Raw genomic sequence first — 12,432 nt, forward strand, 5'->3', positions numbered from 1 at the left:
TGTGTGTGCGTGTTGGAGAGTTGGGGGGTTGATGGGGGAGATTTATAAAAATATGCTGCAGTAATTGAGCGAGGCTTCCCAGACAGTGGCTTCGCTGTAACACGGGAACTTAGGATGCATTATCTGCTGCTGAGAGTTATTTACTGCTAAAGCAGTTTTGACAAGGCTGTTCATCACAAATTAGTGTCGGTCAGTAATTCAGCTTGTTTACCATGTTTATCTAATAGCACATCTGTACACCCAGAAACATAAAGCCAAAGCTAATTTTTTCGACAAGCAAAACTTCAGCTAGAGATGAGAATTAAGTTGTGATCTGAGAGCAAATGGAGAGCAGTTGAAATTAAAACTAAGACAGGTCTGGATGACAGCTCTAAGCTAAAGCTCTTAGCGAGCAGTCTGCTAAATTATTGACATCATGAATACCACATTTTCATTCCTGCCAAAGATGCCAAAATATGAGGGGCAAAAAAAAAACCATATTTATCTATTTCCTAAGTGCTTCAAAGCACCCAGAGTGTAACATAGGCCAACCGAGCCAAATACAAACACTTGAAAGGAATACGATGATCCATAAGCAGCCAAATGGTGCCGAGCAGCGCCTGTAACAGGCGGCAGTGAGGGGGGTTTGAAGTGCCACGCTGGGCTGTTGGCGGTGCTGACATTCAAGCCGCGACACAGCTCACCGGGACGCGATTTAGAGCGTGTACTTCCACCTTCCAAATGATGGCACTTCTAAGAGGTGAAAATAGATCCTCCTGCCTCCTCACAGAGTTCAGAGGCACTTTATTTCAGCTACTGAATCATGAAAAAGGTCTTTTGGAGCTATGAGGCACACTAGGGTTAGTTTCGGCTTGGTAACAAACCTTCCTCCACTCATTAAAACTAAGTGAAAAGTGACTTTAAAAAATAATTGGATATTTCTGGATGTTTGTTTGGCCTAAAAATGTGTTTTTCATGGTCAAAGACAGTTAAACTGTAATTTATGTTTTTCGGTTAAAATCTTCAACATACTTTATTAGAATTTAATGTGACCAACACAAAGTGGGGCATAATTGACAAGTAGAAAAATTAGGTTTTTTTTGCAAATACAAATATAAACAAATTATATTCATAATATATTCACTCCTCTTAATTCTGATGCTCCGGTGTAAGATTTAATGTGAGTATAAATGTTTGGGGTTTCAGAGTTTTGTTAAAGAACATGACTGAGAAAACATGAAAACAAAGGAACATGAAGCTCTCTGTGAGAAAACCTGCAGTTGCCTTTCAGTAAGAAGGTCTAAGGTTCAAATCTCAGCCTGGGATCTTTCTGAATGTTTGCATGTTCTCCTTGTGTCACACCCTTATGTAACATGTATCTGATCTTTTCAAGACAGTCTAAACAACAAAGATCTGATTTTTTTTGTCTCCGTGGTTTGAAATACCTATCTGATCTGTTCAAATGTGACTTGTGTCTGTACAGTCAGGTTGCATTCATCTGACTCATTCCTTATTGATGCTCAACAAACATCACTATTCTGCATCCTGATACGTTGAAGCAGGAAGAAAAACAACCGCGATATGCGATAATACATATTGAGTTGTTAATGTGTTGGCTTGCAAAATACGCTCCACCAATACCATCCATGTTCACTTCCACAAAGACTGAGCGCGCTCTGTACATGTGGCGTTATGTCAGGAGTTCTCACAGGAGAACTCACAAGTCACATTTGGAAATGTGGCCATGCAAAATAAAAAGAGGAAAATTGATTTCTCAAAACACTGAAGCTGAGCATTAAGGTCTGCAGTGTGAACACAGCCTTACGACATGCATGCTGGGTTAATTACCCTCTAAAATTCCCCAAGGAAGGAATGCATGTGTCCAGTCTGTGATGGACTGGTGACTTGACCAATCAAAAGCTCCTACATATAGCCACTGGCAGCTCCATAACTCTTGTTAAGAAAATACATTTAAAATATGCTAGATTTAAAACTTCACATGTCTTGATTGAAATAGCCTAATTATAGTTTACAGATTAATAACTTATTCTGCCCTATTGACCTTTATGCTACCTGTAGTTACAGCAGATTGTTTGCTAATATCTTTTGAACTGCCCTTTGTCAGTGTGGGAAACAATCAGGAGAAGCTCTGCTTCCACTTTGTTTAGATAAAGGAGAAAACTGGTGTTTGATCTTGGAAACAAATTGTAGGGAGTTTCTAACTTTTAAGAGATTCAGAGACATCTCCTGGTTGGATGAGCAAAGATACGCCTTATTCGAATAAATTAAAGACAAGAATACGCCTTTACTATAAAAGTTTGTACACAAGAGTAACAAATCAGATTTTGCTCTGCAATTTCTCCAAAGACGTCTTTGCTTTTTGTTTGTCGTTTCCATCTTTTGTCTTTTTCTCTCTCTCAGGTAAATTCATGTGTTGTTTGTGCTCTGAGCTTTCTGATGTTTTGTGATGTGCTTTTCTGGTGATAATATGCATCTGTCTTGAATAAATGCAGATTATTGTGACGCTGTTATCTCTGTGTGATCTCAGTCTTTGCGCACAGCATTTTCTGAATCCGGGCATAAGAGAGGATATAACGAGTCAAAAGGTTTTGAAAAGGGTTAATACGTTTTGGAATTTTTCTCTCTTAATACTCTGCAATGATGAGCAGAACAGTATGAGCAGAAGGGGCCAAAATTGTCTAGATGAGCTGCTGTACATGCGTCTAAAAACGTGCATCTGTAATTGTAGTGAAAAGTGATACTGACTGTGAAGAGGCTGGATGCAAATGCAGGCCAAGTCTTTTGTAATTCTGACTTTGACAATTTTGTGTTGCTGTCTCACATAAAATCCCAATAAAATACTGTGAAGTTTGTGGTTGTATCATGATGAATGTGAAAAAGCTCAAGGGTTTTAATATTTTTGGAAGGCCAAAACACATCAAGTTTCCCTTTTATCATTTTAATAACTTCTGAGAGAGTGGTAACTGGGGGAAATCCAAGGTTTGAGGTTTGTTTCTAAGAGCTGCTATTAAGTTTCATCTCTGAGGGATTCACCTCTCTGGTAAAACATACTCGAATAACTCAGAAGAATAAACAAACACACTGATTCTTAATTACATTGCATTAACTGGGTGCCTCAGAAATAAATTATTTGCCTTTCTCTTTGTGCGTTTATCAAATATTGGGAACTACGTGAGGAATTCTTACATACTTTAAAAAATAAACAAACTGGGATCCGGTCATGTACTGTAATGGATCCCTGAGAAAACTCTGGTTTCCAGAGCCACTTGGAACCTTCAATCTGAACTCCTGTGGGGAAATAATAACATAACGACATAAAGTGTTGACACAGACCTCAAACACAGCTCTGGAAATAAAGCTTTGGGAGTCCAGGTCAAGTTTTTATACATGATATAGCATTAAAGAGCATAAAGAATGCCCATGAAAAACATACAGAGAGATTTAAGATGAATTTCATCACATATATATATATATATATATATATATATATATATAAACACACAAAGGTTAAAATAATCAGATTTGGTATTAAATATTTAGAATATCAAATCAAAGCAGAGAAGATTAAAAAATACCATAAAAAACTTTATTTTCTGGCTGAGAACAATGTCTCCTTCCTGTTTCCCTGAGATTGTTCATCTTGGAGACGTTTTATGGTGATAAACTGTCTGAATATATGAACAGCAGCTCTTTAAAAAGCTTTACACCAGTCACCCTAACAAACACACACATTCATATCTCGGTTTGCAAATCAGTAAGAAACTAGGGATTAAGTGCTTTGCCCAGGGACACATGTGGCAGAGGAAGCTGGAATCAAACCAACAGCATCCTGATTGGACAACCACTGAACCACAGTCTCCACAAAATACACAGATTATATGTTCCTTAATTTTTTAGTTCTTTAAGTGTTAAAGAAATAAAACACTTAACATTAGTAAAGGAGTGCATGGTGACACAGTTGGTCCCAGCATGAGGTTTAACTGTATGGACATGTTTCTTCCTGTTTTCTCAGGGTACTCCAGCTTCCTCCCAAAAACATAACTATTAGTTTTAGTGTAAAAAACAGTTTGGGTGTACATGTGTCCGTGTTTTTTCTCTTACAAATAATTAATCAACACATGTATATCTACCTAATTCTAGAATATTAAGATGTGAAATCAGTCAGAATCACAATGTGGATTCAGAGACAGATTATGTATAAATATAGAAATCTAGAAATGTTATGTATTATTAATTACTTTCTTGGCAAATCATTAAATGTGAATCCTGTTGATTTGCAGAAATATGATTGCAAATATTAATTAAACAAATCTTCAGGACAATTTCAAACATGCAAAGTGAAAAAATTAATTCTCATTTCCACCTGCAGACATTTTTTTTTCTGCCTGAGAATCCGAACCGATTTTTTGTTTGGCGCTTTAGATCCATTGTTGATTTCATCTCAGAAGTTCTGTGAAGGCCTTTTCTTTTCTCCATCCTGAGCGCCACAGCCTACCAGCAGCAAAGGTGCCAGCGTTGGCTTTGTTATTTATCTATTTATTTAGCTGCTGAAGTTAAATGGCTTAGTGACAAATTAGAGTGTAACAATAATGACCGCGATAGTTAACATCGCTCGCTTCTCATGGAACAGAGGAGTGAATTTCCAATGCTTCTTTTCTCCCATTCTTATTCTGACATATTTCACACCGCCTCAGAGTGAATGACAATTACTGCCTCAACCGTGAATGGGAACCCCGAACTTTGTTTTCTTTTTTCTTGGAGTCTAATGTGGCAATTCAGAAATACAGAACTGATTGGAATCGAAGGACACAATAAGGCAGGGAGGCGTCTTTCTTTTTCACCCCTCTTCTTAGAGTAGGCTGACTTTAGCAAAAAAAGGGGGTCAAGAATCAAAATGGGAATGACATTTGCCATCACCAGAGGCCTGCATTGTGCCAGCTATTGATGCGCTTTTCCCGAACAGAGGCTGCAACGGGGCCGATTTGCATTGCAAATTGGCTGTGCACTGGCCCTTTTCACAAGTGGACAGGCGGGTCAGGGCACGGTTCCCACACACACCCCATCCGTCATCCCGCTCCCTCGTCAATGCCCAGCCCCCCGCCCCATGCTCCGTCCTCCCTCCTAACCTCAGCTTGCCCGAACGGCCTCAATCGTAGCCAGGATTGAAGCGGCTCAATGTTCTCCCAGGCTGACTCCCAGGAGCAGGCACACACAGCAGGGGCTTTGTTCCAGCAGCGAGGGGAGAGGAGGGTCCGGGTCAAGGGGGAGGAGACCTGCAGCTTTGACAGGTTGTAAGTAAAGGTTTAGTCTGAACTGTGTAAGTTCCTCATCACTGTTTGTTTGTTTGTTTGTTTTTCCCCCCAGCTGAACCATCTGCCACGCTTTTGTACATAGGTGTACGATTCTAGTATTTAACTTGAAAATGCACACAAACGTTACGTTTTGAAGTGTGACATTGTGAAAGTAAAATGAACTAAATGTTTAGTAAATTACATTCTGAACTCATCAAAAAGACTTTAATCTTTTTTATACCATCATAATAAAAGTTGGATTTCCTTCTTAGGGAAACTGAAATAAAAAATATTTTTCTCATGCAGGTTAAATTTATGTCCTTTAAAGACTCAGATTTCCTATCTCTTTAAATCAAGACATGTTATAAAAAAGTATTTTCTGTGTGTGTTTAAGATTTATGATAAACGTAAGACGAATCCTTAACTCTCAGACATTGAACAGATTTTTCAGAAATGTTTCATATGAATGTGGCAGAGTAAACGATGCATTTAAAACTATTCTAATAGCTACGCTAAGCAGATTTATTTTCTCAAAATATAAATACACCTACTGTTTTCATTATTTTTGGTTTAGTCTTGCATTGAGAAATAGAAAAAAAAGAATTTAGTAGGCAGTTCTGTAATTTTCTAAATAAACTTTTGTATTAAACAGATTTTCTGCAAAACATCTGAGATGATATATTGTTACATAGATGTTTTTCAAAGAATGCTGTAATAACTTTGAAAAAATGTCTCTGTATTGATTGTAAAATTACAGAACAGACCAACGGAGGGCAGCAGTCTAAACTTTACATCCTTACAAACTTTTGTTCAATAATTTTTTGAATACTTTAAGACAGATCTCCATGAAGTTACAAATAAAGTGGCAAAGAGCAAAGAGCTAGTTTATAGGGATCAAATCTTGAAATCTTGAAAGTCTAATCTACACACAAATGTAGTAATGAATGAAAAACATGATTTCTTGGTTTCTCTTAGCTGTGTAGCAAGACCAGTGACAAATGTTTGGACCAGATGGATAGTTGTTCAGGAATGCAATGTTTATTTTTTCCACATCTTTAGTCCTTCCTCACTTTAAGTTAAATCATGCTGCATTTATTGTTCCTTTTAGTTTCTTGTGACTTTTTATCTAAATTGAAAACTGCAAATATGTTTCCTGATTAAAGAAGACTAAACTATTTTTAAAAAATCTGTGATTTTTGACCAGAAAATAATCCATTTTTATAAGCAATCCAGTCAGGATCTGGTGTTATTTTCAAAAGGAGAGGGAAACATTACGTGCCTCAGCTACTCCTAATCTGAGCAGAGGTCTAGTCAGTCAAACTGACAGAAGACGTCTGTGTGAAGGCAGGCCATGAATCCCCAAAAGTAAAACGATGGGTCCAATCCAGGCTAGTTCTGAAGGCTCAGCGCCATGTTGCTCTTTAATCGTCGAGTTTCTAATAATCAAGTGATAATTAACAGTGATGTTTTGTTTTGCCCATATTTTTCTTATACATTACTGTTAGATAAAGTTTGTTATTTAATTCTTTCACCTTGAACAAGTTTCCAAGTCAAAGTAAATAATTCCTCACAATCCTCTGCTAAAACCAAGAGGATGACTTGAATTTGAAAAACGAAAACCTTTTCTTTGTATTACAGGAGGGAAAAGAGAAGCATTGACAAAGCTGGAGGCAAAAAACATAAAGCAGCGTCTCAGTCTGAATTATAACTATATTTTCCATCCTGTGAGATTAAATATCTATGTATGGAGGCACAACCAAAAGCAGACGAAAAATGCATCCTAAATATTTTTCGATTGGTGAGGATTCAGCAGAAAGCATCACATTTTACTCTTTATATGTTAAGATTAATTTTCTGGGGTTTCCTGGAACCTGCATCTGAAAGTAATACAGGCTGAGTATGTAAATATAGAAAATGTTTTAAAAACAACCAGATATGGTAACATTTTAAAGTACATTTTGTCCATTGATATTTTTTTATTTTCATAATCTGAGTTATGCTGTTATTCACTGGTAATGACCTATATGTTTAAACACACACAAACTGATTTAAAATCCGATGTTATCCTGACAAAAATAGCATCATACGAATGTTTTTCAAGAAAAAATGAACAAGAACAGATGCTATTACTCTAGCCAATCTTTTCGAGGAAAGAGCAGCTCTAGATTTCAGAGCAAAGATACTCATTAAAGATGCATGACCCGTTTGCCTGATGTCAAATAACATGACAAACTGCTGCAAAATGTTTTATACATATAATGTAGCATGTTTTGTGCAATTCAACTGAAATACAGATACATGTGACAGAAGGACAAAGTAGAAAATGACAGTGTGCACGCCCTTAATGCGAGATTTTGCCAATTCAACCCCTAAAGTTTCTCTGAATCTCCGGGATCTCTCATCTCTTAGGTGAACATCTCTCACGTTCTGTCAAATTTACTTCTGCACTCTGGTTTGAAAACTTTTTACTTCCTTCCTATGAAGTCACTCTTATGCTCATTTGGATTTTTACTTGGACTAAATGTGATGGTGAAAAATGCAATTCCTGTAAGGAGTTACACTCACCATTTTATTGAGTGATAACTGGGTTAAAACAACCTTTGGTGAAAATAAGATAAAAATAATTTGGTTTATAACGTTTACGAATGTTTCTTTCAGAAATTGTCTTAATCTTTTAATCTTTTTCGAGTCCGAGCCATCTGGCAGCGCGCCTTCGTCCTCTTCACATTCGTACATGTACTTCAGGGCTTGCTCCGCAGTCATGTAGCGACTCATTTTGACACACTAAACACACTAAAAAACGTCTACAAACACTGCACACACACACTAGCACACTAACTAACACACGTACGGTCGAAAAATCTACTACAAAACACTACTTCCAAAAAAATCTAATCCAAAACACCACTAGCTAAATCCGAAATACCGCACAAAACTCTCTCCCGCGCTGCTGTTCCAATCGCAAATCAAAATGCTTTCTGATTGGTTGCTTCAGAAATGTGGTGAGTTTGCAGGAACTCGGAAAAATGGCTTTCATGATGCATTCGTTCACTTTTTGGTCATAAAACATCCACTGATTGCACTCAACGTGCGTAAAATGCGCTTTACRYTATGGCGAAAATGATYGATCATATTCCTGGTTTTATTTGGAAGTAAATATAAAACAAAATCAATATAAAAACACTACTTTTATAAAGTTTGAAGTCTCTACTGTCCAACAGAACTGAAATGCACACTTCTCATGCCGTCTTTTTTTTATACGGAAGCCTTTTAAATGCATGACGTCATGCCCGCCACATGGCGGGCGTCGACTAGTGAAGGATGAAGTTTTCTAACTGCTTTAATTTGAAGGTGAAGAGATACAAAATATTGCAGTCAACTCCAAGTCATAAAGTTAGCAATATGACAAAATATGTACTGAGTCAAGGAGGTGGGTATGTATTTTTCTTTCTGGATGGAGTGAGAAACTGACTGGTGGTTTTTATATTAGCCTTAAAAAAATGTCTACTCAGGGACTTTTTGTTGCATCTTTATTTTTGGATGGTTTTGAGATGGGATGTAGAGGAATGCAGCTGGAAGAGGACAAGCTCAGGGGTGAATAGCTCTCAGATTTTTAGTTGTGTTTTTTAAAAGCACAGGGTTGTTTTCACCCTGCGTCCTCCCCTCAGGATGCCCCAAAGCAGAGCAGCAGAGCCACTGTGGCTGTTAGAATAATCATCAAGGCTTCCTGCTGGTCAGCGCAGTTGGTGCAGAAGCCAAGGCACATGCTAGAGTAGAATATCGAGTGCTTACATAAATGGTGAATGGAAAAAGTTTTAACTTTGAAAAAAAAAAAAGGTTTTTGTCCTCCTTATTTTTAAACTACCTTTAACACAAATATTTGTATTGGATTATTTGCTTTTCAGCTTAATAACCTCTGTGCGAATAAATATATATGAATTACATAATATTCCCTGAATACTATGTAGTTTAAGTAAGATGGCGCTGTATAATGTCTCACTGTTCAGTCCATCAGAACAGCATGGTAGCCTTTGAAAATCTCTGTGAGCAAAGTTCAGTCCATCATCTGAAAATGGAAAAACATATTGCTGCACTGCAAATCTACCAAGGCAATGACCTAAAATTGCACAAAATGGAATTACAAAATAAATTTGCTGAACGAAAACACGGCAGTTTAGAAAAAAGAAGTTTTTTGGTCAAAGGTTTTTGCACTAGGATGAGGTGGTTTATCAGCTGTATTGAAATTAATGTATTTTATAAAAAGTGAAACCCCTTTTTTTCACATCCGGTTGTTGTCATGTGATCAACAAACGGATGTTAATAATGGCGACAAGAAATGGCTGGAGGATGAAAGCGTAGCATGTTTTTTGATGACTTAACACATGAACAAACTTATTCACGTGTCGCTTTAACAAAGACTGGCCCGCTCAGATGAGACCAAAATGACAAACAAAACACATCACCCTGAACAAAGTGAAACATGGTGGTGGCAGCATCATGCTGTTGCTGGTCAGCGTTGGTGAGAAGGAGGTGAAAGGCAATCGTGGGGGTTAAGACTTGAGACTGCAGTGACACAGCCAGATCTACATAGAAATGGTCTACTTCACATATCAGGATGGCCCTGTCAAAGCCCGGATATAAATCTAATAACAATGTTAAGACTTAAAAATTGATGTTCAAACAGTCTCTCTGCAAATCTGTCTCAACTTGAAACTATTGTGCAAAAAAGCAAGAAAGATTTCAGTGTCTGGATGTGCAAACGTGGTACAGAAATAAAACTAAAGGTTTGCAGATGAAGCTGCAGTGCAAGACATTTCCACCCAGTAATGATGCAGGGGAATTGAATAAGATTCAAGGTAAATAATTACTTGTGCAAGATACTGTAGAGTCTACTTCCAAAAATCCAAATTCCCACTTTGACTAAGAAAGTTGATCCTCTTTTCAGATTAAGTTTACAATAACTAAACAAAACCTGAGACATAGCAACATTATTCAAGTTAATATGTTTGGATCTGAAGAATAAAATCAAATCTCTGTTTTACTCTGGACCGACCATAAGTCAAACGAGGAACATTTAATTTCCAGTGGAACACGCTGTATTTCTCATCAGCCGCTGGGAGGATACTCTAACTTGGTCATGACTCAACTTGAATTTTGCAACAGAAACATTAACAGGGTTATAATCACTGGCATGAAATTGCTGGGAAAAAAGTATCGCTATGCCACAGTCAGGAGGTGAAAATAAGATTTTCACTTTTGGACAAAAGTGAGGATTGGTGTTTCTATTCAGACTCTGTCAGGCGTTTCTCTCCCCAAGCTTCCATGAGACAACTATTAACGAGCGAACTGATTTCAAAGGCCCTCTGGGTCGCAGAGACTGCATGTCCAGGCATCTGTGGAAAGAAAAAAAGAAGTCCCACATTGCTCTCTCATGCTTTCTTTCTCTGTCTGTGTCTCCACTCTCTTCCCTTTGAGAACTGACAGAAGTTTTGACAGTGGCAGTAAATTCACTTCGCAGACCTGCTGGGAGGCAGGGGAGCGCGGCAACGGGAAGACCTTTCTGCACTTCAAGGACCGCGAGCGTCTGCCGGATAGCCTGTCAGAAATACTAAGGCTGATAATAAATTTGCTTTTGCACAGCTGTGGCTGTGAAATGAGCGCAGAGGCACTGGGGTGAAGGCGAGAGCTAAAGTAGACAGATCTATGGGAAGCAATTGGTTGGTCTAACTTTTATAGAAAGAGGAATTGTTCAAACGGCTAAGGCCAAGGCAAAGAGTGGAATTTATTGCCAATGCATTCTGTTAAACAACATTGTTGGAATTATATTAACACTGAAAGACATGTCAGAAAATGGTTATTCAATAGCAGCTCAAATAAACCATCACCAGATGTCAGACAGACGGTGGATTTTTAAAGACTTCTACATTAAGTTGGGCTTGACAAGTTAACGCCTGACTTTATGTGTCAGGATATTTTTTATCTAAATTTTCAGAATTTTACAGCAACACTAATATTTGGTTTTCCTCTTGACTTTCCCAGTCAAGGTACAAAAGGACATTCAAGATTAGTTGATACTCCCTTTACAATTCTGACGCTTTTGCTGTTTGTTGTATTGGCATTTAAGAAATCAGTTTTATATGACTTGAGCTTTTGGAAGTGGTGCCTTATGCTGTTATAAGTAGCCACCAGATGATGGATAGACTGAGGAATGGAGATGGATATCAGTCATACTGAAGCAGGCAGTGAGATATAAGTGATTATCAATTGAGTATTGGTAAGGCTGTGTGAATTATAGCTTTAGTTTCCTGGTTTTAGCTCATGGGAGTGGGACCTTTTGTGCCTCTCTGGTTCAGGACTAACCGTGGAGGGGCATTCCACATACTGTGGTTGGAATAAGTATTGTTGTTTGAGGTACTATAAATATAAAGTTGCCTTTCTATCATTTCAAACCTCTAAAATCAAGCAAGTATTGCCAGTCATACAACTATCTCTTTCTGGATCATTTCTGCCCCTTTTTCTGTAAACTTTAGCTATGGTTTTGTATGAAAATAGTAGACCAGCAGTTTCTAAAATACTTAGACTTCAATGTCTGGTACCAACAACTATGCTCCTTTACAAGTCCTTTAAATTTATTTTCTTCAATATTCTGTTACAGAACATCAATAAATTGTCTCCACTATCCCAAGATGTCTAAGGGCATTGAAGTGGTAGAAGCTGCTGACAGAACACAGAAAACCAGGAAGCAGAATATAAATACAGTTTATGACATAAACTACAGAACAAAAGCACAAGCAACCCAAATCCAAGCATGTGGATGCTACCATCTACCAGACATTTTTTATACTTCTCCGACTCCGAAGGTAATATTAAAGTGCATACGGACTCCATTGGCCTCCAACCAGGCACTGTGGGGTCCGTGTGTTGACTGGAAAGCCAAACCGAGTGACGCTCTGTGTTAACTAGAGCTCTTATTACCGTTACCAATTACGACCCAAACTTTACAGTGAATCCACGTGAGAATGCCATGTTGAGAATGGTCATTTTAAGCATTTGTTAAAGGTAAAGGAAGATGTTTTCCAACATTTCTGGTTTCTGGTTCTTAGCTTTTAACATTTGCTTTGTAAACTTCTAATCATATGTT

This window comes from Poecilia reticulata, linkage group LG17, assembly GCF_000633615.1.
Source record: "Poecilia reticulata strain Guanapo linkage group LG17, Guppy_female_1.0+MT, whole genome shotgun sequence".
NCBI classification, from domain to species: domain Eukaryota; kingdom Metazoa; phylum Chordata; class Actinopteri; order Cyprinodontiformes; family Poeciliidae; genus Poecilia; species Poecilia reticulata.